Source organism: Mirounga angustirostris, unplaced genomic scaffold (assembly GCF_029215605.1).
Source record: "Mirounga angustirostris isolate CCGP_5_RB_7025 unplaced genomic scaffold, mMirAng1.0.hap1 SCAF_15, whole genome shotgun sequence".
NCBI lineage: Eukaryota > Metazoa > Chordata > Mammalia > Carnivora > Phocidae > Mirounga > Mirounga angustirostris.
This window is the reverse complement of record NW_026991723.1, coordinates 57,648,146-57,671,591: the sequence shown is the minus strand read 5'-3', so window position 1 is coordinate 57,671,591 and position 23,446 is coordinate 57,648,146. Positions and strand designations below refer to the sequence as shown.

General features: G+C 38.3%; 1 protein-coding gene and 1 long non-coding RNA gene across 3 annotated transcripts in view; one reads left to right on the top strand and one right to left on the bottom strand.

Moving 5' to 3' along the window:
* Positions 1–23,446, bottom strand: part of LOC135362641 (uncharacterized) — a 108,543-nt gene that overhangs the window by 18,908 nt on the left and 66,189 nt on the right. The window contains exon 6 of the long non-coding RNA XR_010407567.1: positions 23,189–23,268. This is a non-coding gene — a long non-coding RNA (uncharacterized LOC135362641). The remainder of the gene's footprint in view (positions 1–23,188; positions 23,269–23,446) is intronic.
* Positions 1–23,446, top strand: part of SPATA31F3 (SPATA31 subfamily F member 3) — a 117,178-nt gene that overhangs the window by 84,948 nt on the left and 8,784 nt on the right. The window contains exon 5 of one of the 2 annotated variants that reach the window (XR_010407566.1): positions 22,468–22,604. The gene's annotated coding sequence lies outside the window, so the exon portion shown is untranslated. Of the gene's footprint in view, positions 1–22,467; positions 22,605–23,446 lie in introns of those variants that run through there. The other variant, XM_064579007.1, reaches the window with a different exon arrangement.

The following is a 23,446-nucleotide window of genomic DNA, read 5'->3' as shown; positions in this document are numbered from 1 at the left end:
AACTAAATGTAATATGGTATCCTGGATATCATCCAGAAACAAGAAAGGAGCATTAGTTAGAAATTATGGAAATTTGGAGCAGCGGGGTCGCGCCCGCGAACTGCAGCCCCTGGGGCGGAATCCTGGAGCGGCGGGGTCACGGGCGCACGAACTGGGAGCGGCTAGCGGTTTTAGAAGCACAAAGGGTAGAGACGTGCCCTGACCTGGAGGCAGGACCGGGAGCGCAGTGGAGGAGCGCACAACCCAGGATGCTGCAGTTTATAGCAGCATGGACAGAAACGGAGACAGTGTGGCCTGGAGAGCTCACTGAAGAACAGACTGCGATCTCTCTGCTCTGCGGCAGAGGGCTGGAAATGGTCTCCTCTGCTCTGACTCGTGGAAGAGACGTGGAAAGCCACCAGGGAAAGCCACCAGAGAACGAAAGCCCCAAAAACTGATTCCCGCTGAGCCCATCCCCTGCCACAGGGGCTCAGGGCAACTCCACCCGAACAGGGTTGCCTGAGTAACAGCGCGGCAGGCCCCTCCCACAGAAGACAGGGAAAACAAGAGGCCAGCAACCCTAAGGTCCCAAGAAACAGGTGCATCTTGGTGGTCAATAATTTGGACTCTATACATTCCCTCAAACACCCATCAACAGAATGATTAGGAGGAGGAGCCCCCAAAATAGAAAAGACTCAGAGATTATGACTTATGCTGCAGATTTACAAATGGATGCAGATATAACCAAGATGTCGGAGATGGAATTCAGGCTAGCAATTGTGAAGACAATGGCTAGAATGGAGAAATCAATTAATGGCAACATAGAGTCTCTAAGGGCAGAAATAAAAGGTGAATTGGCAGAACTTAAAAATGCTATCAATGAGATCCAATCCAATGTAGATAATCTAACAGCTAGGGTAACTGAGGCAGAAGAGAGAATAAGCGACCTGGAAGACAATATAATAGATAACAAGGGAAAAGAGGAGGCCAGGGAAAAACAACTCAGAATCCATGAAAATAGAATCATAGAAATAAGTGACACCATGAAGCGTTCCAATGTCAGAATAATTGGAATCCCGGAGGGAGTGGAGAGAGAGAGAGGACTAGAAGATGTATTTGAGCAAATCGTAGCTGAGAACTTCCCTAATCTGGGGAATGAAACAAACATTCGAGTCCTAGAGGCAGAGAGGACCCCTCCCAAGATCAAGGAAAACAGGCCAACACCCTGGCATGTAATAGTAAAACTTGCAAATCTTAGAACCAAGGAAACCATCTAAAGGGCAGTTAGGGGAAAGAGATTCCTTACGTAGAGGGAGGAACATCAGAATAATGTCAGACCTATCCACAGAGACCTGGCAAGCCAGAAAGGCCTGGCAAGACATATTCAGGGTACTAAATGAGAAGAACATGCAGCCAAGAATACTTTATCCGGCAAGGCTTTCATTTAGAATGGATGGAGAGATGCAGAGCTTCCACGACCGGCAGAAGCTGAAAGAATATGTGACCACTAAGCCGGCCCTGCAAGAAATATTAAGGGGGGTTCTATAAAAGGAGAAAGACCCCAAGAGTGATATACAACAGAAATTTACAGGGACAATCTATAAAAACAACGTCGTCACAGGCAACATGATGACAATTAATTCATATCTTTCAATAATCACTCTCAACATGAATGCCTAAATGCTCCCATAAAACAGCACAGGGTTGCAGATTGGATAAAAAGACAGGACCCATCCATATGCTGTCTACAAGAGACTCATTTTGAACCTAAAGATACATCCAGACCGAAAGTGAAGGGATGGAGATCCATCTTCCATGCCAGCAGACCTCAAAAGAAAGCTGGGGTAGCAATTGTTATATCAGACAAATTAGATTTTAAACTAAAGTCTGTAATAAGAGACACAGAAGGACACTATATCATTCTTAAAGGGTCTATCCAATAAGAAGATCTAACAATTGTAAATATCTATGCCCCCAACATGGGAGCAGCCATCTACATAAGCCAACTGTTAACCAAAATGAAGAGTCATATTGATAACAATACATTAATTGTAGGAGACCTCAATACTCCACTCTCAGCAATGGACAGATCATCTAAGCAGAAAATCAACAAGGAAACAAGAGCTTTGAATGATACATTGGACCAGATGGACCTCATAGATATTTACAGAACATTCCACCCTAAAACAACAGAATACTCATTCTTCTCGAGCGCACGTGGAACTTTCTCCAGAATAGACCATATACTGGGTCACAAATCAGGTCTCAACCAATACCAAAAGATTGAGATTATTCCCTGCATATTCTCAGACCACAATGCTCTAAAACTGGAACTCAATCACAAGAAAAAATTTGGCAGAAATTCAAACACTTGGAAGCTAAAGACCACTCTGCTCAAGAATGTTTGGGTCAACCAGGAAATCAAAGAAGACCTTAAACAATTCATGGAAATCAATGAGAATGAAAACACATCGGTCCAAAACCTATGGGATACTGCAAAGCCAGTCCTAAGGAGGAAATACATAGCCATCCAAGCCTCACTCAAAAAAATAGAAAAATCCTGAATTCACCAACTAACTCTACACCTTAAAGAACTAGAGAAAAAGCAACAAACGACGCCTAAGCCATGCACTAGAAGAGAAATAATTAAAATTAGAGCAGAAATCAATGAATTAGAAACCAGAAACACAGTAGATCAGATCAACGAAACTAGAAGTTGGTTCTTTGAAAGAATTAATAAGATCGATAAACCACTGGCCAGACTTATCCAAAGGAGAAGAGAAACGACCCAAATTAATAAAATTATGAATGAAAGGGGAGAGATCACGACTAACACCAAGGAAATAGAAACAATTATTAGAAATTATTATCAACAACTATATGCCAATAAACTGAGCAATCTGGATGAAATGGAGGTCTTCCTGGAAACCTATAAGCTGCCAAGACTGAAACAGGAAAAAATTGACAACCTGAATAGGCCAATAACCAGTAACAAGATTGAAGCAGTGATCAAAAACCTCCCCAAAAACAAGAGTCCAGGGCCTGATGGATTCCCTGGGGAATTCTACCAAACATTCAAAGAAGAAATAATACCTATTCTGCTGAAGCTGTTTCAAAAGTAGAAACAGAAGGAAAACTTCCAAACTCATTCTATGAGGCCAGCATTACCTTAATCCCCAAACCAGGCAAAGACCCCATCAAAAAGGAGAATTTCAGGGCACCTGGGTGGCTCAGATGGTTAAGCGTCTGCCTTCGGCTCAGGTCATGATCCCAGGGTCCTGGGATCGAGTCCCACATCAGGCTTCCCGCTCCTTGGGAACCTGCTTCTCCCTCTGTTTCTCTCTGTCTCTCATGAATAAATAAATAAAATCTTAAAAAAAAAAAAAGAATTTCAGACTGATATCCCTGATGAATATGGATTCCAAAATCCTCAGCAAAATCCTAGCTAATAGGATCCAACGATACATTAAAAGGATCATCCACCACGACCAAGTGGGATTTATCCCCGGGATGCAAGGGTGGTTCAACATTCGCAAATCAATCAATGTGATAGAACACATTAATAAGAGGAGGGAGAAGAACCATATGGTCCTCTCAATTGATGCAGAAAAAGCATTTAACAAAATACAACATCCTTTCCTGATTAAAACTCTCCAGAGTATAGGGATAGAGGGAACATTCCTCAAGTTCATAAAATCCATCTTTGAAAAACCCACAGCGAATATCATCCTCAATGGGGAAAGGCTGAGAGCATTTCCCTTAAGATCAGGAACACATCAAGGATGCCCACTCTCGCCACTATTGTTCAACATAGTACTAGAAGTCCTAGCAACAGCAATCAGACAACAAAAAGAAATAAAAGGTATTCAAATTGGCAAAGAAGAAGTCAAACTCTCTCTTTTCGCAGACGACATGATACTTTATGTGGAAAACCCAAAAGACTCCACCCCCAAATTACTAGAACTCATCCAGCAATTCAGTAATGTGGCAGGATACAAAATCAATGCACAGAAATCAGTTGCTTTCTTATACACTAACAACACAACTGTAGAAAGAAAAATTAGAGAAATGATTCCATTTACAATAGCACCAAAAACCATAAGATACCTCAGAATAAACCCAACCAAAGAGGTAAAGGATCTATACTTTAGGAACTACAAAACACTCATGAAAGAAATTGAAGAAGACACAAAACGATGGAAAAATATTCCATGCTCATGGATCGGAAGAATAAACATTGTTAAAATGTCTATGCTACCCAGAGCAATCTATACCTTCAATGCCATCCCGATCAAAATTCCAATGACATTTTTCAAAGTGCTGGAACAAACAATCCTAAAATTTGTATGGAATCAGAAAAGACCCCAAATCGCCAAGAAAATGTTGAAAAAGAAAAACAAAGCTGGGGGCATCACGTTGCCCGATTTCAAGCTATATTACAAAGCTGTGATCACCAAGACAGCATGGTACTGGCACGAAAACAGACATATAGACCAATGGAACAGAACAGAGAACCCAGGTATGGACTCTCAACTCTATGGTGAAATAATCTTTGACAAAGCAGGAAAAAACATGCAATGGAAAAAAGACAGTCTCTTCAATAAATGGTGCTGGGAAAATTGGACAGCCACATGCAGAAGAATGAAACTCGACCATTCTCTAACACCATTCAGAAAGATAAACTCAAAGTGGATGAAAGACCTCAGTGTGAGACAGGAATCCATCCAAATCCTAGAGGAGAACATAGGCAGTAACCTCTTTGACATCGCCCACAGCAACTTCTTTCAAGATACATCTCCAAAAGCTAGTGAAACAAAAGGAAAGATGAACTTTTGGGACTTCATCAAGATAAAAAGCTTCTGCACAGCAAAGGAAACAGTCAACAAAACAAAGAGGCAACCCACAGAATGGGAGAAGATATTTGCAAATGACACTACAAATAAAGGGCTGGTATCCAAGATCTATAAAGAACTTCTCAAACTCAACACCCAAAAAACAAATAATCAAGTCAAAAAGTGGGCAGAAGATAAGAAAAGACATTTCTCTGAAGAAGATATACAGATGGCTAACAGACACATGAAAAAATGTTCATCATCATTAGCCATCAGGGAAATCCAAATCAAAACCATATTGAGATACCACCTTAAACCAGTTAGAATGGCAAAAATGGACAGGGAAAGAAACAGCAAATGTTGGAGAGGTTGTGGAGAAAGGGGAACCCTCTTACACTGTTGGTGGGAATGCAAGTTGGTACAGCCACTTTGGAAAACAGTGTGGAGGTGCCTCAAAAATTTAAAAATAGTGCTACCCTATGACCCAGCAATTGCACTTCTGGGTATTTACCCCAAAGACACAGATGTAGTGAAAAGAAGGGCCATATGCACCCCAATGTTCATAGCAGCAATGTCCACAATGGCCAAACTGTGGAAAGAGCTGAGATGCCCTTCAACAGATGAATGGATAAAGAAGATGTGGTCCATATATACAATGGAATATTACTCAGCCATCAGAAAAGATGAATACCCAACCTTTACATCAACATGGATGGGACCAGAGGAGATTATGCTAAGTGAAATAAGTCAAGCAGAGAAAGTCAATTATCATATGGTTTCACTTATTTGTGGAACATAAGGAATAGCATGGAGGACATTAGGAGAAGGAAGGGAAAAATGGGGGTGGGATTGGAGGGAGAGATGAACCATGAGAGACTATGGACTCTGAGAAACAAACAGGGTTTTAGAGGGGAGGGGGGAGGGGGGATTGGTTAGCCCGGTGATGGGTATTAAGGAGGGCACGTACTGCATGGAGCGCTGGGTGTTATACGAAAACAATGGATCGTGGATCACCACATCAAAAACCAATGATGTCTTGTGTGGTGACTACCATAACATAATAAAATTTAAAAAAAAGAGAGAAAGAAATTATGGAAATTTGACTAAAATGTGGACCTTGATTAATAATAATATTGGTTCATAAATTATAACAAGTGTGCCATTCTAATATAATAATAATAAAAAGTAACAAGGGAAGATGTGTGAGGGGGCTGAGGAAGGGAGGGGACTTATAGCACTGTCACTTCAAATTTTTCTATATATCCAAAACTTCCAAAAAATAGTTTAAGAAAAATAGTTAAACTACATTTTAAAAATGAAATTGAAACCAACACTTGTGAAGTGTTTGAAAGCCCTGGAACACTTTGCTAGAACCCAGGATTTTGCAGAGCACAATATGAAAACTACTAGTCTAATCAATATAAATGATTCTTAAGGTAATTCAATTTCCAGCACAGGCAGTTCTTATTTTGCATAGTAGCCTGGGACCATAAAAAGGACTGTGCAAGCTGAAACCATGTAAAGTGATCTTAAATAATCAATGGAGAAAATTACAATTGTTTAGTGACCTTTAAAATTGTTTTGTCAAAATATTAAAAATCCTCTTATTGCCATTAATAATGAAATACTGAGCTTTCAAGTGTTTTATTTTTTATTTTTATTTTTTGTAAGGAAACTTAACAAGATACTACTGCTAAGGATTTTCTCTTTGTCTGTCTCTAAACACTGAACTGATACCTTAAGGCTTACAGATTTGTCTTTCCTAATTACAGGAGACATTTTAGAGGATATGTTTTATGTCTTTTTCTTTTCAACACTGAAGAATTTTATGGGTGTGAACACTTCAATAACTTTGTAAACAAAAATCCCCCATGATTTTTGTTCATCAGGACTCTAATATTCAAAAGCTTATAAGTTTTTTTAAAGCTTATTTTTTAAAGATTTATTTATTTATTTATTTTTAAAGATTTTTATTTATTTATTTGACAGAAACACAGAGAGAGAGGGAACACAAGCAGGGGGAGTGGGAGAGGGAGAAGCAGGCTCCCCGCTGAGCAGGGAGCCCGATGCAGAGCTCGATCCCAGGACCCTGGGATCATGACCTGAGCCGAAGGCAGATGCTTAATGACTGAGCCACCCAGGCACCCCAAGACTTATTTATTTGAGAGAGAGAGAGAGTACTAGTGTGAGCACGCAACAGGGGATGGGGTAAAGGGAGAGGGAGAGGGAAAGAATCTCAAGCAGATTCCCTGCTGAGCGTGGAGCCAGATGTGGAGCTTGATCTCACAACCATGAGACCATGACCTGAGCCAAAATTAAGAATCAGATGCTGAACCGACCAGGCTCCCAAGCTTACAAGTTTTCAAACTATTCAGTGCTTTTTTACATTTTTCAAAGATACAGAATAATTTATATAGGAATAAAGAATTTTTCTTTTTACTGTATTATTGTTCATGTATATGGAAAGGATGTATTTCTCTTTGAAAACCTAACCTTTTAACAGGGTTGCATATTGTTAACAATGGTGATAATGCTTTCAAATACCCTCTGAACTGTCTTGCTAGGATTTAATAAAACACCTTCTACCAAAAAAAAAATTATCAAGAATGATTTGAATCATGCTTCCCTTCTTATAATGTAACTTAGGGTATGGATTGAGTATCTTTTCTATGCCTGCGACCATACTCCTAAGTCTGGATCAGCTTCCAACATTTTATCCTTTGCACTTTCAGTGTTATGAAATATCTCTGAGAGTTACTTTAATGTAAGGTATTTGCTGGCATCACTTTTTCTGGGACACGATCATCCTTTCCCCATTTATGTTAAGTTCACCTTCACTACATTCCTCTTTGCTACATATCTAGGGTCTCTCGAATGGTGGCTGTGTCATCCATGGTCATCTGTTTCTTTTATAACTCCATCTACTTTACATTTGATTCACATTTCACCCCTAGTATTATTACTTTTTGTTTCTTTGCTGTACTCTCATCTTTGTTGACTAATTCCCTCTGTCAAGTATCTATTTTAGTAAAGTGCGTATGGTTTATCACCCAGAGATAAGGAGGTAACACAGCTGTACTCTCTTTGTTATCTCTGTGTAAACTGAATAATCACACAGTGATCAATCACTGACACACTTTGAAAGAAGTGATGCATTGGCCACCCACCAATGCTTATCTGTTATTTACATCAGGATTTGTGGACTAAAAGGTTAGTATGAAGTTTGTACTTCATGCAGTTACTCACAGCTAATATACTGTGGTAACTGAAATCTGAACTATGTTGTTTCAGAACTGGTGTTATTTAACTGAACTGTGGTAACTGAAATTTGTGCATTTGGGAACTGTGCCAGGTGAGTTCTGTGTATATCCTACATGTCTACAAAATTTGCCCTAATCCTTTTACTATCTTAAAATTTGATTAGCTATTAGGAGAAGACTATGACTTATTGAGAGCATTTATACTCATTTTATAGGGATACTGAAAAATGAGAGGATTCATTTGGTCTCATCCCTGTATTCACTGCTAACACTTAAAAATTCAGAGCACAAGTATGTGATGACAGTGAAAGTCATCATCAAATAAATTTATTTTAAGAGCTGGAGCTACATGGTACTGAGGAAGACATGTGAGATTAAAGGCCAGAAGACAGAAACCTTCAGATCATAAGAGCTTGAACTGTGTGTGGACCAAGGTATTTCCCTGCATCTACCACATCATCTGGTTTCTTATAGAGGCTGAACCTTGCTCAAAAGAGGGACTTAGACTAATAATGTTTTGGAATTCTCTCAGATCCCTATAACTCCAAAGTAGGAAAAAAACCACAAATTTATTATTTCAACAGTTAGATTTAGTATGTTTAAAAATGTCTTTTACCCCTGATATACTCTAAGCTCCAAACTTGTAACCATTTCCCCATTTCCTTCTCTCTGAAGCATGAACTACTAGCTAAGATTGTCACTGATAAGTTGGTTCCATACTCACCCACCTACCTATGTTGTAAGCACTTTCACTCAAGCATATACAAAATCATACAACTAATTGTTCAATGCCAAGAAAGTCTAATCAAAGGGCAAGATACTTCACTAGCAGTTACGCCTGTGTGGCTCAGTCGGTTAAGCGTCTGCCTTGGGCCCAGGTCATGATCCCAGGGTCCTGGGATTGAGTCCCGCATCGGGCTCCTTGCTCAGCGGGGAGTCTGCTTCTCCCTCTGCCTGCTGCTCCCCCTGCTTGTTCGTTCCCTCTCTCTCTCTCTCTGACAAATAAATAAATCTTAAAAAAAAAAAAAAAAAAGATAACCTCACTGGCTGCAAAACCAAATTCATTTATGAATACCCTTCCTTAGGGCATATTTTAGGTTAAAAGGTTTTTGCCACCTATGCAGCAAGGTTACCCACAGAGGCTGCTCTGGTGCCAACTTACACGCAGAATAAACAGTTGTCAAATCCATTCATTGCTAGCTTCTTGGAGACAGTGCTCAAAAGCTATCTGAAAGTATGGTGTACTCAAGGTACAGACTTAAAAATTCAGTGAGTGGATGAAGTTTGACTAATCCCAAAGAAAAGTTTTAATGGTGCCTGAGGATAGCAAGTAGATGAGAACAAGAAAAGCAGTAATATACAATTAAGGAGCTAAATTTGAGTTCAGATTTTATTTCAGACTCCACTATTTATTTTATCTGGTATTTTTAATAAGGGAACCTAGTTGGTCATTAAGTCCCAATGCAGGACTCCGTTTCTGGAGTCTTACATAACTGTAAAGATCTGATAAATATTAAGAGCCCAAAAAGTGATATAGAGAAGGGAACCTAGAGTCCAGTGAACTATTAAGCTCTCATAAAATGCTTATAGAGAAAACAGCAGTGGGCTTGCATGATATGTTTATAATTGAACTGATAGTCCTGGGTAGATCATCTGCCAGTGCCAGGGGTTAGTTTCCAGGGGCTGATGCTAAGAAGGTGTAACCTCCTGAAGGTAGCAAGGAGCAGGATGATTAGAGGGAAAGTTATAAAGACAGTTTGTAAGCAAAGCTGAGAGTCAGGCTGAGAAGTCAAAAGCAGTTGAGCCATCTGGAAGTAGGATCAAGGCTGAGGATGAGAGAAAAATGAGAAAAATTCACATACAGGTTTTTGTGTGAACAGAGGCTTTCACTTCACTTTAGTAATAAGTAGGACTGGGATTACTAGGTGGTATGGTAAATATTTTAAATTTGTAAGAAACCGGAAAAATATTTTACAAAGTAGCTGTACCATTTTTGCATCTCTACCAGCAATGTATGAGAATTCCAGTTGTTCCACATCCTCACTTGGTATTGTCAGTTTTCATTGTTGTTTCAGTTTGTTTATTAGGCATTCTTTTAGTTTATATTAGTATCTCATTGTGGTTTTAATTTGCATTTCCTTAACGAGTAATAATATTGAGCATCTTTTTATGTGCTTATTTGTCATCTGTACATCTTTTTATGTTTTTTTTAATAGATTTTATTTATTTGACAGAAACACAGCGAGAGCAGGAACACAAGCAGGGGGAGTGGGAGAGGGAGAAGCAGGGAACCTGATGCGGGGCTCGATCCCAGGACCCTGGGACCATGACCTGAGCCAAAGGCAGACGCTTAACGACTGAGCCACCCAGGCGCCCTAAGTTTATCTTATTTAAATTCAATTAATTAACTTATAGTGTATCATTAGTCTCAGATGTAGAGTTCAGTTATTCATCAGTTGCATATAACACCCAGAGCTCATTACATTCATGTGCCGTCCTTAATGCCCATCACCAAATTACCTCATCCCCCTACCCACCTCCCTGCTAGCAACCCTCAGTTTGTTTCCTATAGTTAAGAGTCTCTTACGGTTTGTCTCCCTCTATGATTTCTTCTTATTTTATTTTTCCCTCCCTTCCCCTATGATCCTCTGTTTTGTTTCCTAAATTCCACATATGAGTGAAACCATATGATAATTGTCTGTACATCTTCTTTGGTGAAGTGTCTATACAAGTCTTTTGCCCATTTAAAAAAATACAGATTATTTCAAGGTACTAAATTTGGTGTCAGGAGTTCCCATTGATTTTTTTTTTCCCTTAAAAAAAATTAAAGACTGTCTTTTTAGAGCAGTTTAGGTTCACAGCAAAATTCAGAGGGAGGTACAGAGAGTTCCCATATATCCCTGTCCCCACACATGCATAACCTCTTCCATTATCAACATCCCCCCCAGAATGGCAACTTTGTTACAATTGATGAATCTACATTGACACGTCATAATCACCCAAAGTCCACAGTTACACTAGGGTTCATTCCCAGTGTTGCATTCTGTGGGTTTGGACAAATGTATAATGACATATATCCATCATATAGTATCATACAGAGTATTTTCATTGCCCTAAAAGTCCTCTGTGCTCTGCCTATTCATCCTTCCCTAGACTCCCAACTTCTGGCAACCACTGATTCTTGTACTGTCACCATAGTTCAACCTTTTCCTGAATGTCAAATAGTTGGAATCAAACAGTATGTAGCCTTTTCAGATTGGCTTCTTTCACTTAGTAATATACATTAAAGTTTCCTCCATGTCTTTTCATGGCTTGATAGCTCATTTCTTTTTTGTGCTGAATAATATTCCATTGTCTGGATGTACCAGTTTATTTCTTTATTTACCTATTGAGGGACATCTGGGTTGCTTCCAAGTTTTGACAATTATGAGTAAAGGTCCAGATTTTTGTGTGGAATAAGTTTTCAGCTCCTTTGAATGAATACCAAAGAACATGATTGCTGGATCATATAGTAAGAGTATGTTCTATTTTGTAAAAAATCTGTCTTCCAAAGTGGCTGTATCATTTCACATTCCCACCAGCAATATATGAGGGTTCCTGTTGCCTCACTCCTCACCAGCATGTGGTGTTGTCAGTGTTCCAGATTTTGGTGTTTCTAATAGTTGTATAGTGGTATCTCATTGTTTTAATTTGTATTTCCCTGATGGCATATGATGTGGAGCATCTTTTCATATGCTTATTTGCCATCTGTATATCTTTGGTGAGGTGTCTATTAAGGTCTTTGGCCTGTTTTTTTGTTTTTTTAGTTTTCAGAGGTAGAATTTAGTGATTCATCAGTTGCATATTGCATATAACACCCGGTGCTCATTACATCACGTGCCCTCCTTAATGCCCATCACCCTGTTATCCCCTCCCCTCACCCACCTCCTCTCTAGCAACCCTGTTTGTTTCCTAGAGTTTAGTGTCTCTTATGATTTGCCTCCCTCTCAATTTTCATCTTACTTTATTTTTCCTTCCCTTCCCCTATGTTCATCTGTTGTGTTTCTAAAATTCCACATGAGTAATTGTATGGTATTTGTCTTTCTCTGACTGACTTATTTTGCTTAGCATAATACCCTCTAGTTCCGTCCACATTGTTGCAAATGCAAGATTTCATTCTTTTTGAAAGGGCTGAATAATATTCCATTGTATGTGTGTGTGTATATATATATATATACCACATCTTCTTTATCCATTCATCTGTAGATGGACATCTGGGCTCATTCCATATTTTGCCTATTGTGGATATTGCTGCTATAAACATTTTTCATTGGGCCCTTTGTTTTAATACTGTTGAGTTTCAAAGTTCTTTACATATTCTGGATGCAAGTCCTTTGTCACATATCTGATTTGCAAATATTATCTCCTAGTCTGTGGCTTGTCTTTTCATTCTCTTGACAGTGTCTTTCAAAAGCAGAAGTTTAGAATTTTGATGAAGTCCAGTTTATCAGTGTGTTCTTTTATGGTTCTTGCTTGGATGGTGTATCCAAAAACTCCTTGCCTAGCTCAAAGTCAAAGGTCTTTCATGTTTTCTTCTAAGAGTTTTATAGTTTTATATTTTACATTTAGTTCTATGATCAAGTTTTTTAATTTGGAATGTGTGAGGTATAGGTCAAGATTCAGTTGGGTTTTTTTATGGTGGGGGGATACAAATGTATGCCCAATTATTCTGGCACTATTTGTTGAAAGACTATCATTTTTCTGTTGTTTTGGCTTTTCACTTTGATCAAAAATCATTTGACCATTTATGTGTTGGGTCTATTTCTGGACTCTCTATTTCAGGAATTGACTTTTCCCCTTAAAGGGCCAGATAGTAAATATTTAAGGCTACTAGTTACTAAATATTCAGGCCATATGGTCTCTGTAGCAACTACTCAACTTGACTATTTTAGCATGAAAGCAGCCATATGTACAATATGTAAAATGGGCATGACTGTATTCCATAAAACTTTATTTTCAAAAATAGGCAGTGGGTCAGATTTGGACCACAAGCTCCAGTTTACCAACTGCTCTAGTCTATTCCATTGATTTTTGTTCTCTCTTTTCTCTGGTACCACACTGTACTGGTTACTGTAGCTTTATAATAGGTCTTGAAATCAGGTAATGTGAGTCCTCCACTTTATTCTTCTTTTCCTCAGTTGTTTTGTATTCTACTTTCTTTGCCTGTCCATATAAATCTACAAAAAAATCCTGCTGGAAGTAACTGATCAATCTGGGAAAAATTGAAATGTTAACAATATTAACTTTTCCAGTCTTTGAACTTAATATGTCTCTTTGTTTATTTAGGTCTTCTCTGATTTCTTTCATCAACATTTTGTAATAGCCAATATTTAGGGATTTTCCAGATATATTTCTAGTCCTTAAACTATCACTTCTAGTTTAATTCTGTTATGGTGAGATAATATACTTTGTACAATTTCTGTTTTTAAAAATTTAAGTTTTGTTTTATGGCCCATAATATGTTCTGTCTTGATGAATTACTTCATGTGCACTTGCAACGAATGGGCATTTTGCTCTTGTTGAGTGCAGTGCTCTGTAAATGCCAGTGTGAGACTTGAAACCATAAAAATCCTAGAAGAGAGCACAGGCAGTAACCTCTTTGACATAGGCCATAGCAACTTCTTTCTAGATATGTCTCCTGAGGCAAGGGAAACAAAAGCAAAAATAAACTATTGGGATTTCATCAAAATAAAAAGCTTCTGCACAGTGAAGGAAACAACAAAACTAAAAGGGAACCCATGGAATGGGTGAGGATATTTGCAAATGATATATCTGATAAAGGGTTAATATGCAGAATATATAAAGAATAAAACTCAACACTCCAGAAATGAATAATCCAATTAAAAAATGGGCAGAAGACACGAACAGACATTTTTACAAGGAAGCCATACAGAGGACCAACAGACACATGAAAAGATACTTACCATTAGGGAAATACAAATCAAAATCACAATGAGAAATCACTTCACACCTGTCACAATGGTTAAAATCAACAACAAAAGAAATGGCAAATATTGGTGAGAATATGGAGAAAGAGGAACCCTCTTGCATTGTTGGTAGGAATTAACTGTGCAGCCACTCTGGAAAACAGTATAGAGGTTCCTCAAAAAGTTAAAAATAGAACTACCCTATGATCCAGCAGTTGCACTACTATTTACCCAGGGAATACAAAAATACTAATTCAAAGGCATACATGTACCCTGATGTTTATAGCAGGATTATCTACAATAGCCAAATTATGGAAACAGCCCAAGTGTCCATCGATTCATGAATGAATAAAGAAGATGTGGCATATATACATATACATACAATGGGATATTACTCAGCCATTAAAAAATAATGAAAAAATAATGAAATCTTGCCATTTGCAATGACATGGATGGGGCTAGAGAGTATTTTGCTAAGCAAAATAAGTCTGTCAGAGAAAGACAAATACCATGTGATTTCATTCGTGTGGAATTTAAGAAACAAAACAAATGGGCAAAGGAGGAAAAAAGGGGGGAGCAAACCAAGAAACAGACTCTTAACTAGAGAACTGATGGTTACCAGAGGGAAGGTAGGTGGGAGGGTGGGTTAAATAGGTGATGGGGATTGAGGGGAGTTCACTTGTGATGAGTACTGAGTGTCATATGGAAGTGTTGAATCATTGTACACCTGAAACTAATATTACACTGTATGTTAACTAACTGGAATTTAAATAAAACTTTAAAAAAATAAATGTCAATATGGTGAGCTTGGTTAATGCCTTGTTTAGGTTTTCTGTATCCTTGCTAATTTTCTATCTACCTATGAAAGAGAAAGAAGTGTTTGATGTCTCCAGCTATACATGTGCATTTGTCTTTCTTTTCAGTTCTGTCAGGTTTTGCTTCATGTATTCTGGATCTCTGTCCTTAGGTTACATATACATTAAAAATTGTTCCATCTTCTTTGGTAGTTGACCCATTCATAGCTATATAATTTTCTTCTTTACTCCTGGTAATTTTCCTTGTTCTGAAGACTACTTTTCTGATATTAAAGAGCTAATCTGGCTTTTTTCTGATTAGTGTTTGTAGAGTATATGTTTTCCAACTTGTGTGTGTGTGTGTATAATTCCATATATGTATAATTATATCTAAAGTAGGTTTCTTGAAAGCACCATATAGTTATACAGCTTGATCTTTTTAAAATAAAATCTAAGAGTTTCTATATTTTAATTTGTATGTATAGACCATTCACATTTACTATGGTAATTAAAATGGTTGGGTTTAGGTGTACTACTATATTATTTTTCTGTTTGTCTTCTCTGTTTTCTGCTCCTTTTTTTCCTATGCCTGGCCTCTTTTGGAATTTTTGCATATTTATTAGTATCCTATTTTAATTTATCTATTTAATCTATCAGCTTTTTGGCTATATAGCTTTGCATTATTTTTTAGTGGTTGCTCCAATAATTATAAAATACATACCTAGCACTCACACAGTCTATTTAGATTTAATATTTTATCACTTCAAGTGAAACACAGAAGTCTTATAACTGTAAAAGTCCTTATCCTCTCCCTTTATAAAAAGGTGTCTTATGTATTACATATAAATACAATGTTATAATTATTGCTTTCAACATTCTTACATATTTTGATAGGAGTAGAAAAACAGTCTATTTACCCTGATAGTTACCCTTTCTATTACTCTTCCTTAATACCTGAAGTTCAAAGTTTCCTTCTGGGATCACGTCCAAAGAACTTCTTTTAGCATTTCTTTTAGAGCAGGTCTGCCGGCAGCAAATTCTCTTAGTTTTCTTTCGTGTGAGAATGTTTCTAGTTCATCTTCATTTTAAAGGACATTTTAGCTAGATATAACATTGTGGATTGATAGTGGTTTTTTTTTTTTTTTTTAAACACTTTAAAGATGTTGTTACACCGTCTTCTGGCCTATATGGTTTTTCATGAGAAATCCAACCATTTGAACTGTAACATACTGTTTTTCTCTGGTTGTTTCCTAGATTTCTTTGGTTTTAAGAATCTTGATTATGATGGGTCTAGGAATGGGTTTCTTTTATTTTATCCTATTTAGGCTTCACTGAGTTTTTTGAATTGTGAATTTATAACTTTCATTAAATTTAGGCAATTTTCAGCCAGTATTTCTTGAAATATATTTTCTCTACCAATGATATACATATTAGATATGTATATATTAATTTATTTTTTTTTAAAGATTTTATTTATTTGACAGAGACACAGCGAGAGAGGGAACACAAGCAGGTGGAGTGGGAGAGGGAGAAGTAGGCTTCCCGCCCAGCAGGGAGCCCGATGCAGGGCTCGATCCCACGACCCCGGGATCACAACCTGAGCTGAAGACAGACACTTAACAACTGAATCACCCAGATGCCCCTGTATATATTAGTTTAAATGAAATGGTAGTGGGCGCCTGGGTGGCTCAGTCATTAAGCATCTGCCTTTGGCTCAGGTCATGATCCCAGGGTCCTGGGATCGAGTCCCACATCGGGCTCCCTGCTCGGCAGGAAGCCTGCTTCTCCCTCTCCCACTCCCCCCCTGCTTGTGTTCCTGCTCTTGCTATCTCTCTCTCTGTCAAATAAATAAATAAATAAAATCTTTAAAAAAAATAAATGAAATGGTGGTAATAATGGATATCTTTTCAAAGGAGTTTAATTTTATGAAATTCTTATAATTCTAGAAGTCATAAGGGTATAATATATTAGCTAAAATTGTATTTCCAGATTCTTAACTAACTTTAAAACTTTAATCATTAAACAAAGGATCAGGTTAAGTAATAAAAATATCTCAATGCCTGAACTATTTCTAAGAAACAAATGTAGAAATACTGCTCACAAAACATAATTTTGATTTGTCCTCATTTCCTAGAGTGGCAATATATTAACAAATATGAAAAAATATGCAAATGTATTGGATGATTATTTACTACCTCAGTTTTCTTAAAATGATATATAGTAGGTGCCTGTAAAAAAAACTAGCTAAATCACTTTTGCATTTCTGTCTTTTAGTTTTCTCCTATGTCTGGAGAAAAGAAAAGGTGGTTAATTTCAATAAAGATGATAATTAATATAACTGGTTGGCATACTAGGTATTTTTTCTGTTTCTCCAGTAATCAGAACAAGGTCTTTAACATACACAAAAGCACCCAATTAAAATTTGTTGAATCAATGAATGAACTGACTGTGGCAGTGACAGTGAAGACAAAAGCCCAAGACTGAGCCTAAAATATCTTTACAACAAGAGGTACCCCCTTTCCCAATTTAAAAACAATCGATTCTTGGGTATGGGTGGGGTATGGCATTAGCACCATACATTGAAGAGAAAGGAAAAAACAGAAAGAGAAAATTTCATTGAAGAAAGGGATAGAACTGGAAGGCTAAGAAAGGAAAGGAAGAAATAAAACTTTATTTTTGAGAGCAAAAAAAAAAGAAGAAGAAATTAAAAGAAAAACCTCCAAAAAGAGGGGTAAATTGGATGAAAGGAAGGACAATGAAAAGAGATAAATGTGATGGGTAAAAAATGGCATTTTGATGGATAAAAAATAGCCTTTTACCAATAAATGTTTTATTAGAAAAAGAACTTCTGGCGCCTGGGTGGCTCAGTCGTTAAGCGTCTGCCTTCGGCTCAGGTCATGATCCCAGGGTCCTGGGATCGAGTCCCACATCGGGCTTCCCGCTCTGCGGGAAGCCTGCTTCTCGCTCTCCCACTCCCCCTGCTTGTGTTCCTGCTCTCGCTATGTCTCTCTCTGTTAAATAAATAAAATCTTAAAAAAAAAAAAAAAAAGAACTTCTGAGGTCCATGTGACAATGAATTATCAACTACTTAAATTACTAATAATGTATAGCAGTTTCATATTTGGGCTTCAGACAGGTTCCCGCCAACAGCTCACTTTCTTCCCCCCTGCCCTGCCACCCTTCTAATCCTTCCTCTGTCTTTTCTTCCTATCGTCTCAGGACTGCATGTGCACACACCCACAAAGACCAAAATATCTGCAGAGAAATGCACCCACACAGACGTTTATACCTAGAAACACATATGGTCAGATTCAGGAGACCTGTCTCCACAGTTTATGTCCACATCATGCAGAAAAATACAGCCGCAAGGAGATATCCAAAACCTCAGTTACCACACAAAGACAAAATGAAGTCTAAACCTCACTGCACTGAGATAAAATTTATACAAAATAAAATGTACCCAGAGTAAAATAAATATTTCAAGAATCCTTCTGTTATCCCCACATATCATTACACAGAAACACCAGCAAACTCTATGTACGTACTGACTCCTGCATTTGGATCACTTTCTCTTCCAATTCCACACATTATAATTTTCTCTCTGCTTCAAGCAGTAGATTAAATGCAGTTTTCTACATGAAGCTTTCCCAGATCACTTCAGCCAAAAATAATCTCTCTCCTCTTTATAGGACACTTCTACAGTAGTTTGTCTGTATGAGGCACACTATGAGATCTTTTGAGTATTTTTATATAACTACCTATTATTTCCTACCAAGCTGAAAACATACAACTTTCAAGTGATCAGGATTCACTTCTAGATAACATTTATTACTCCTCATGCTTTATTCATTAAATAGTTTTTATTTTTATTTTTTTAAAGATTTTATTTATTTATTTGAGAGAGAGAGCACATGAGAGGGGGGAGGGTCAGAGGGAGAAGCAGACTCCCTGCCGAGCAGGGAGCCCAATGCGGGACTCGATCCAGGGACTCCAGGATCATGACCTGAGCCGAAGGCAGTCGCTTAACCAACTGAGCCACCCAGGCGCCCCTCATTAAATAGTTTTTAATAGATAATACTTGATACTAATGGGAGAAAACTAAGGCACCTAAGAGGAAGGCAGCTGAGACTGAGAAACAGTGGCACTCACTCTCCTCTGAGGATGCTGGGGATTGTGGTCATTGCAGTAGCCTGATGTTTAGGATTGCTCTCCCTGCCTCTGCAGCTGGCTGGGAGGATGGAAACTACCAACTAGGAGGAACAGAAAGGAGGGTGAAGTAGGAGTCAGCGTTCCTCAGCTTTACAAGTAGAAAGACTCCATCTTGTCAAAGTTCTGTGAGCCAATTGGTTTCTTCAGAATGGACAAACTGTAATTAAATGGAAAAGAATGTGGGGCACCTGGCTGGGTCAGTCATTGGAGCATGCAACTTTTGATCTCAGGGTGGTGAGTTGGAGCCCCATATTGGGTGTAGAGATTAATTAAAAATAAAATCTGGGATCACCACATCAAAAACTAATGATGTATGGTGACTAACCTAACATAATAAAATTAAATTAAATTTTAAAAAAATCTTAAAAAAAGAATGTGAGACATAAATTATAATACTAATATACTAATTTACACTGGGAAATATAATCCCAAGTGACCTGTCATACTCCCATTTGCTGGCAGGGCATTCTCTTCTTACAAGTTTATATACATTGAAAGTTATATTCTAGTCAGAGTGATGAGCCTGTCATCAAGCCAGGAGTGTGAATGGGACAATCTTAGAAAGGTTCCTCTTTCTTCCTTGTGTTCCTGATTTCTTAACCTCCATATATAGTTCTATGTTAGGTCATTGCTAGAGATAACCAAACTTACCTACTATAGGAGGATATTTCATAATATCATCACATAGAATCGGTTTAAATTTTATGAGTCTTTTGCTGTCACCCCTTTCACTCCACCCTTCCCATGAGAGCTCTTTCCTTTTTAACTGAAATCTGTCATTTTCAGAACATTTAGTAGCATTTCTTTAAATGAGAAAAAAGATGTATTTTAAAAATTAATTTAAATTCAATTTAATTAACATATAGTGTATTATTAGTTTCAGGGGTAGAATTTAGTGATTCATCAGTTATATATAATACCCAGTGCTCATTATATCAAGTGCCCTCCTTAATGCCCATCACCCAGTTATCTCATCCCCCTACCTACCTCCCCCCAGCAACCCTCAGTTTGTTTCCTATAGTTAAGAGTCTCTTATGGTTTGTCTCCCTCTCTGATTTCATCTTATTTTATTTTTCCTTCCCTTCCCCTACATTCATGTTTTGTTTCTTAAATTCCACATATGAGTGAAATCATATGGTATTTGTCTTTCTCTGACAGACTTATTTTGCTTAGCATAATACACTCTAGTTCCATCCACGTCATTGCAAATGGCAAGATTTCATCTTTTTGATGGCTGAGTAGTATTCCGTGTGTATGTGGGTGTGTGTGTGTTATTTTTCATAATCTCTTATGATTTGTATTTCTGTGGTGTTGGCTGTGATTTCTCCTCTTTCATTCATAATTTTATTTATTTGGGTCGTTTCTCTTTTCTTTTTGGTAAGTCTGGCTAAGGAACCAGCTCTTAGCTTCATTGATCTGTTCTACTTTTTTGTTTGTTTCTGTATCATTTATCTCTGCTCTGATCTTTATTATTTCCCTTCTTCTGCTGGATTTAGGCTTTATTTGCTGTTCCATTTCTAGCTCCTTTAGGTGTAAACTTAGGTTGTGTATTTGAGACTTCTCTTGCTTCTTGAGGTTGGCCTGTATTGCGATATACTTCCCTTAGGACTGCCTTTGCTGCATCCTAAAGGTTTTGGACTGTCATGTATTCATTCTCATTTGCTTCCACGTACTTTCCTATTTCTTCTTTTTAATTTTTTTTATTTTTTAAAGATTTTTATTTATTTTTGAGAGAGGAGAGAGAGAGAGAAAACGCATGAGTCAGGGGAGAGGCAAAGGGAGAAGGAGAAGCAATGAAACATCATCTCAAATGTGTTAGAATGGCTGTCATAAAAAAGACAAGAGATAACAAATGCTGGTGAGAAAAGGGCACCCTTGTGCCCTGCTGGTGGACATGTAAATTGGTGTAGCCACTATGGAAAACAGTATGGAGGTTCCTCAAAAAATTAAATATAAAACTACCATTTAATCTAGCAGTCCCACTTATGGGTATATACCTGAAGGAAACAAAATCATTATCTGCACTCCCATGTTCATTGCAGCACTATTTACAGTAGCCAAGACATGGAAACAACCCAAGTGCCCATCAATAGATGAATGGATAAGAAGATATGGTACATATATATACACAATGGAATGTTATTGAGGCATAAAAAGGAAATCTTGCCTTTTGCAACCACATAGATAAATCTTGAGGGCATTATGTTGAGTGAAAATAAACAGTGAAAGACAAATACTGTATTATTTCACTTATATATGTAATCTAAAAAAAACTCCTAAACTCATAGAAACAGAAAACAGATTGGTGGCTGTCAGTGGCAGTGGGTGAAGGGTGGAGGAAAGGGGAGAATGTGGTAAAAGGTACCAACTTCCAGTTAGAAGATTAGTAAGTTCTGGGGATCTAATATACAGCATGGTGACTATATTTAATACTTTATATTGTATATTTGAGAGCTGCTGAGAGAGTAGATTTAATTTAAAAGTTTTCATCACGAGAAAAATCGTAACTGTGAGGAGATGGATGTTAAACTTAAGTGGTAATCATTTCTCAATGTATATATAAATCATTATGTTGTACACTTTAATACAATGTTATATGTCAATTATATCTCAGTAAAACCGGAGGGTGGGAGGGGCTGTTGCCAGTATCTCCTAAATATACACCCAGACCTTGGTGCTGTATTGCTTGATGATTATTTTTGATACTTAATATATAGAGTGTTGGACTCTGCCCCTAGATATTCTGACTCCTTGTCTGGGCTGAGGCCAGGAAATCTGTATTTTTACAGGCTTCCCAGTGATTCTGATGTAAGGCCAGAATTGAGAGCCATTAGAACAGATGACCTTTTAAAGTTAGTCATTAAGGGGACACCTGGGTGGCTCAGTCGGTTAATCGTCTGCCTTCTAAGCGTCTGCCTTTGGTTCAGGTCATGATCCCAGGGTCCTCAGATCAAGTCCCTCCTCAGGCTCCTTGCTCAGCGGGGAGCCTGCTTCTCCCTCTGCCTGCTGCCCCTGCTTGTGCTCGTGCTTTCGCTCTCTGACAAATAAATAAAATCTTTAATAAAAAAAGTCACTAAGAGGGCGCTGGACCAGGAGCATTGGGTGGGCAGGTGCTGCCCTCTAGTGTCGCTGGCTGCTTGCTACATTTAACGCTTACTGTAACCTGCTGCATGAGCACTCCTGGTCTTGCTGCCTGACACTACTATGGGGTTTCCTGTCCATCTCCCTGCAAATTTTAACTCTTGGGCATTAATAAAAACACCCATTATAAAACTGCTGCTGCTGACTAGCACATTGTGCTTCTCTGTCCCTAGCACCTTGGCACATCTTAGATGTTCAGTAATATTTTCTGATACTGAGACACAGCAGAACTCCTTTGTAAGGTTTGTGTGGAGGGACCAACTCACATCAGTGGCATGTCTTTCAGGATTTTTCTTTATGGGGCTCTGAGATGACCCATATGGTACATATGAGTCAACAACTGTGAACCGTTTCCTGAAGAACTTCTACTATTACAGTAATTGTGGCACTGTGGCACACTCATGGAAGAAGAGTCTGGCTTTGGTAAGTCTTCTCGAAACAAATGAATGGAATTTATAGTTGTGTAGCCCTCCAGAGTCCACAGAGGCTTTTCAGGTGCTTCGTTTCCCTTGTTTGCTCTTCACTATAAACTGTGAAGCAGGAAGGGCAAATGTGAAGATCCATGCCCACATCATCGATGTGTGCATTACATGAATGCGCCTTTGTTTGGGAAGACACTGATCCCACTGTCCTAACCACTCAAGCACCCTTCATCAGTGAGTACCAAGGCAGTAAACAAACCTGTACTAAAGGCCTACTCTGCAAAAACACATAAGATTGTCTTTGGCTCTAACTCCTGAGTTTGGAGACAGGAACAAGGGTGAGTGAGTTGCTGCAGAGGGGTTCGCAGCAGATGGTTTTAATGGCTTAGTAGGATGGCAGTGGCTGTGGGTTATCTGTAAGGTAAATAGTGCATTGATTGGAGCAGGTGCAAGGTTTGCGCAATCTGATGGTTTTGTCATGGGCAGGGGGTTAGGAGGAGACTGAGAACTGTTTCTGCAGTAAAAAGGCAGCAGCAGCTGTGGGAAGCAGAGCTGGTTGGGTAGGACATACAATATTCTGTTCACCTTCTCTTCATCCCACTGGTGAGGGACGGAGTGTCCTAGGGTTCTGGAGGTGGTTGAACTCGCAGCACTGGATACTGGACCTATGAGATTGACAGCAGTTTATTAATCACATATATTCACAGCCCAGGGGAGGATACCAAACACCATGCAGGGCCACATTAGGTCAGGTTAATGGAAGACAGAACTGTTGAAGTAGCATAGAAGGCAGCAGCAGCTGCAGAAAGCAGGAGCAGGTTGGGAAGGAATAATAAAAGTTAA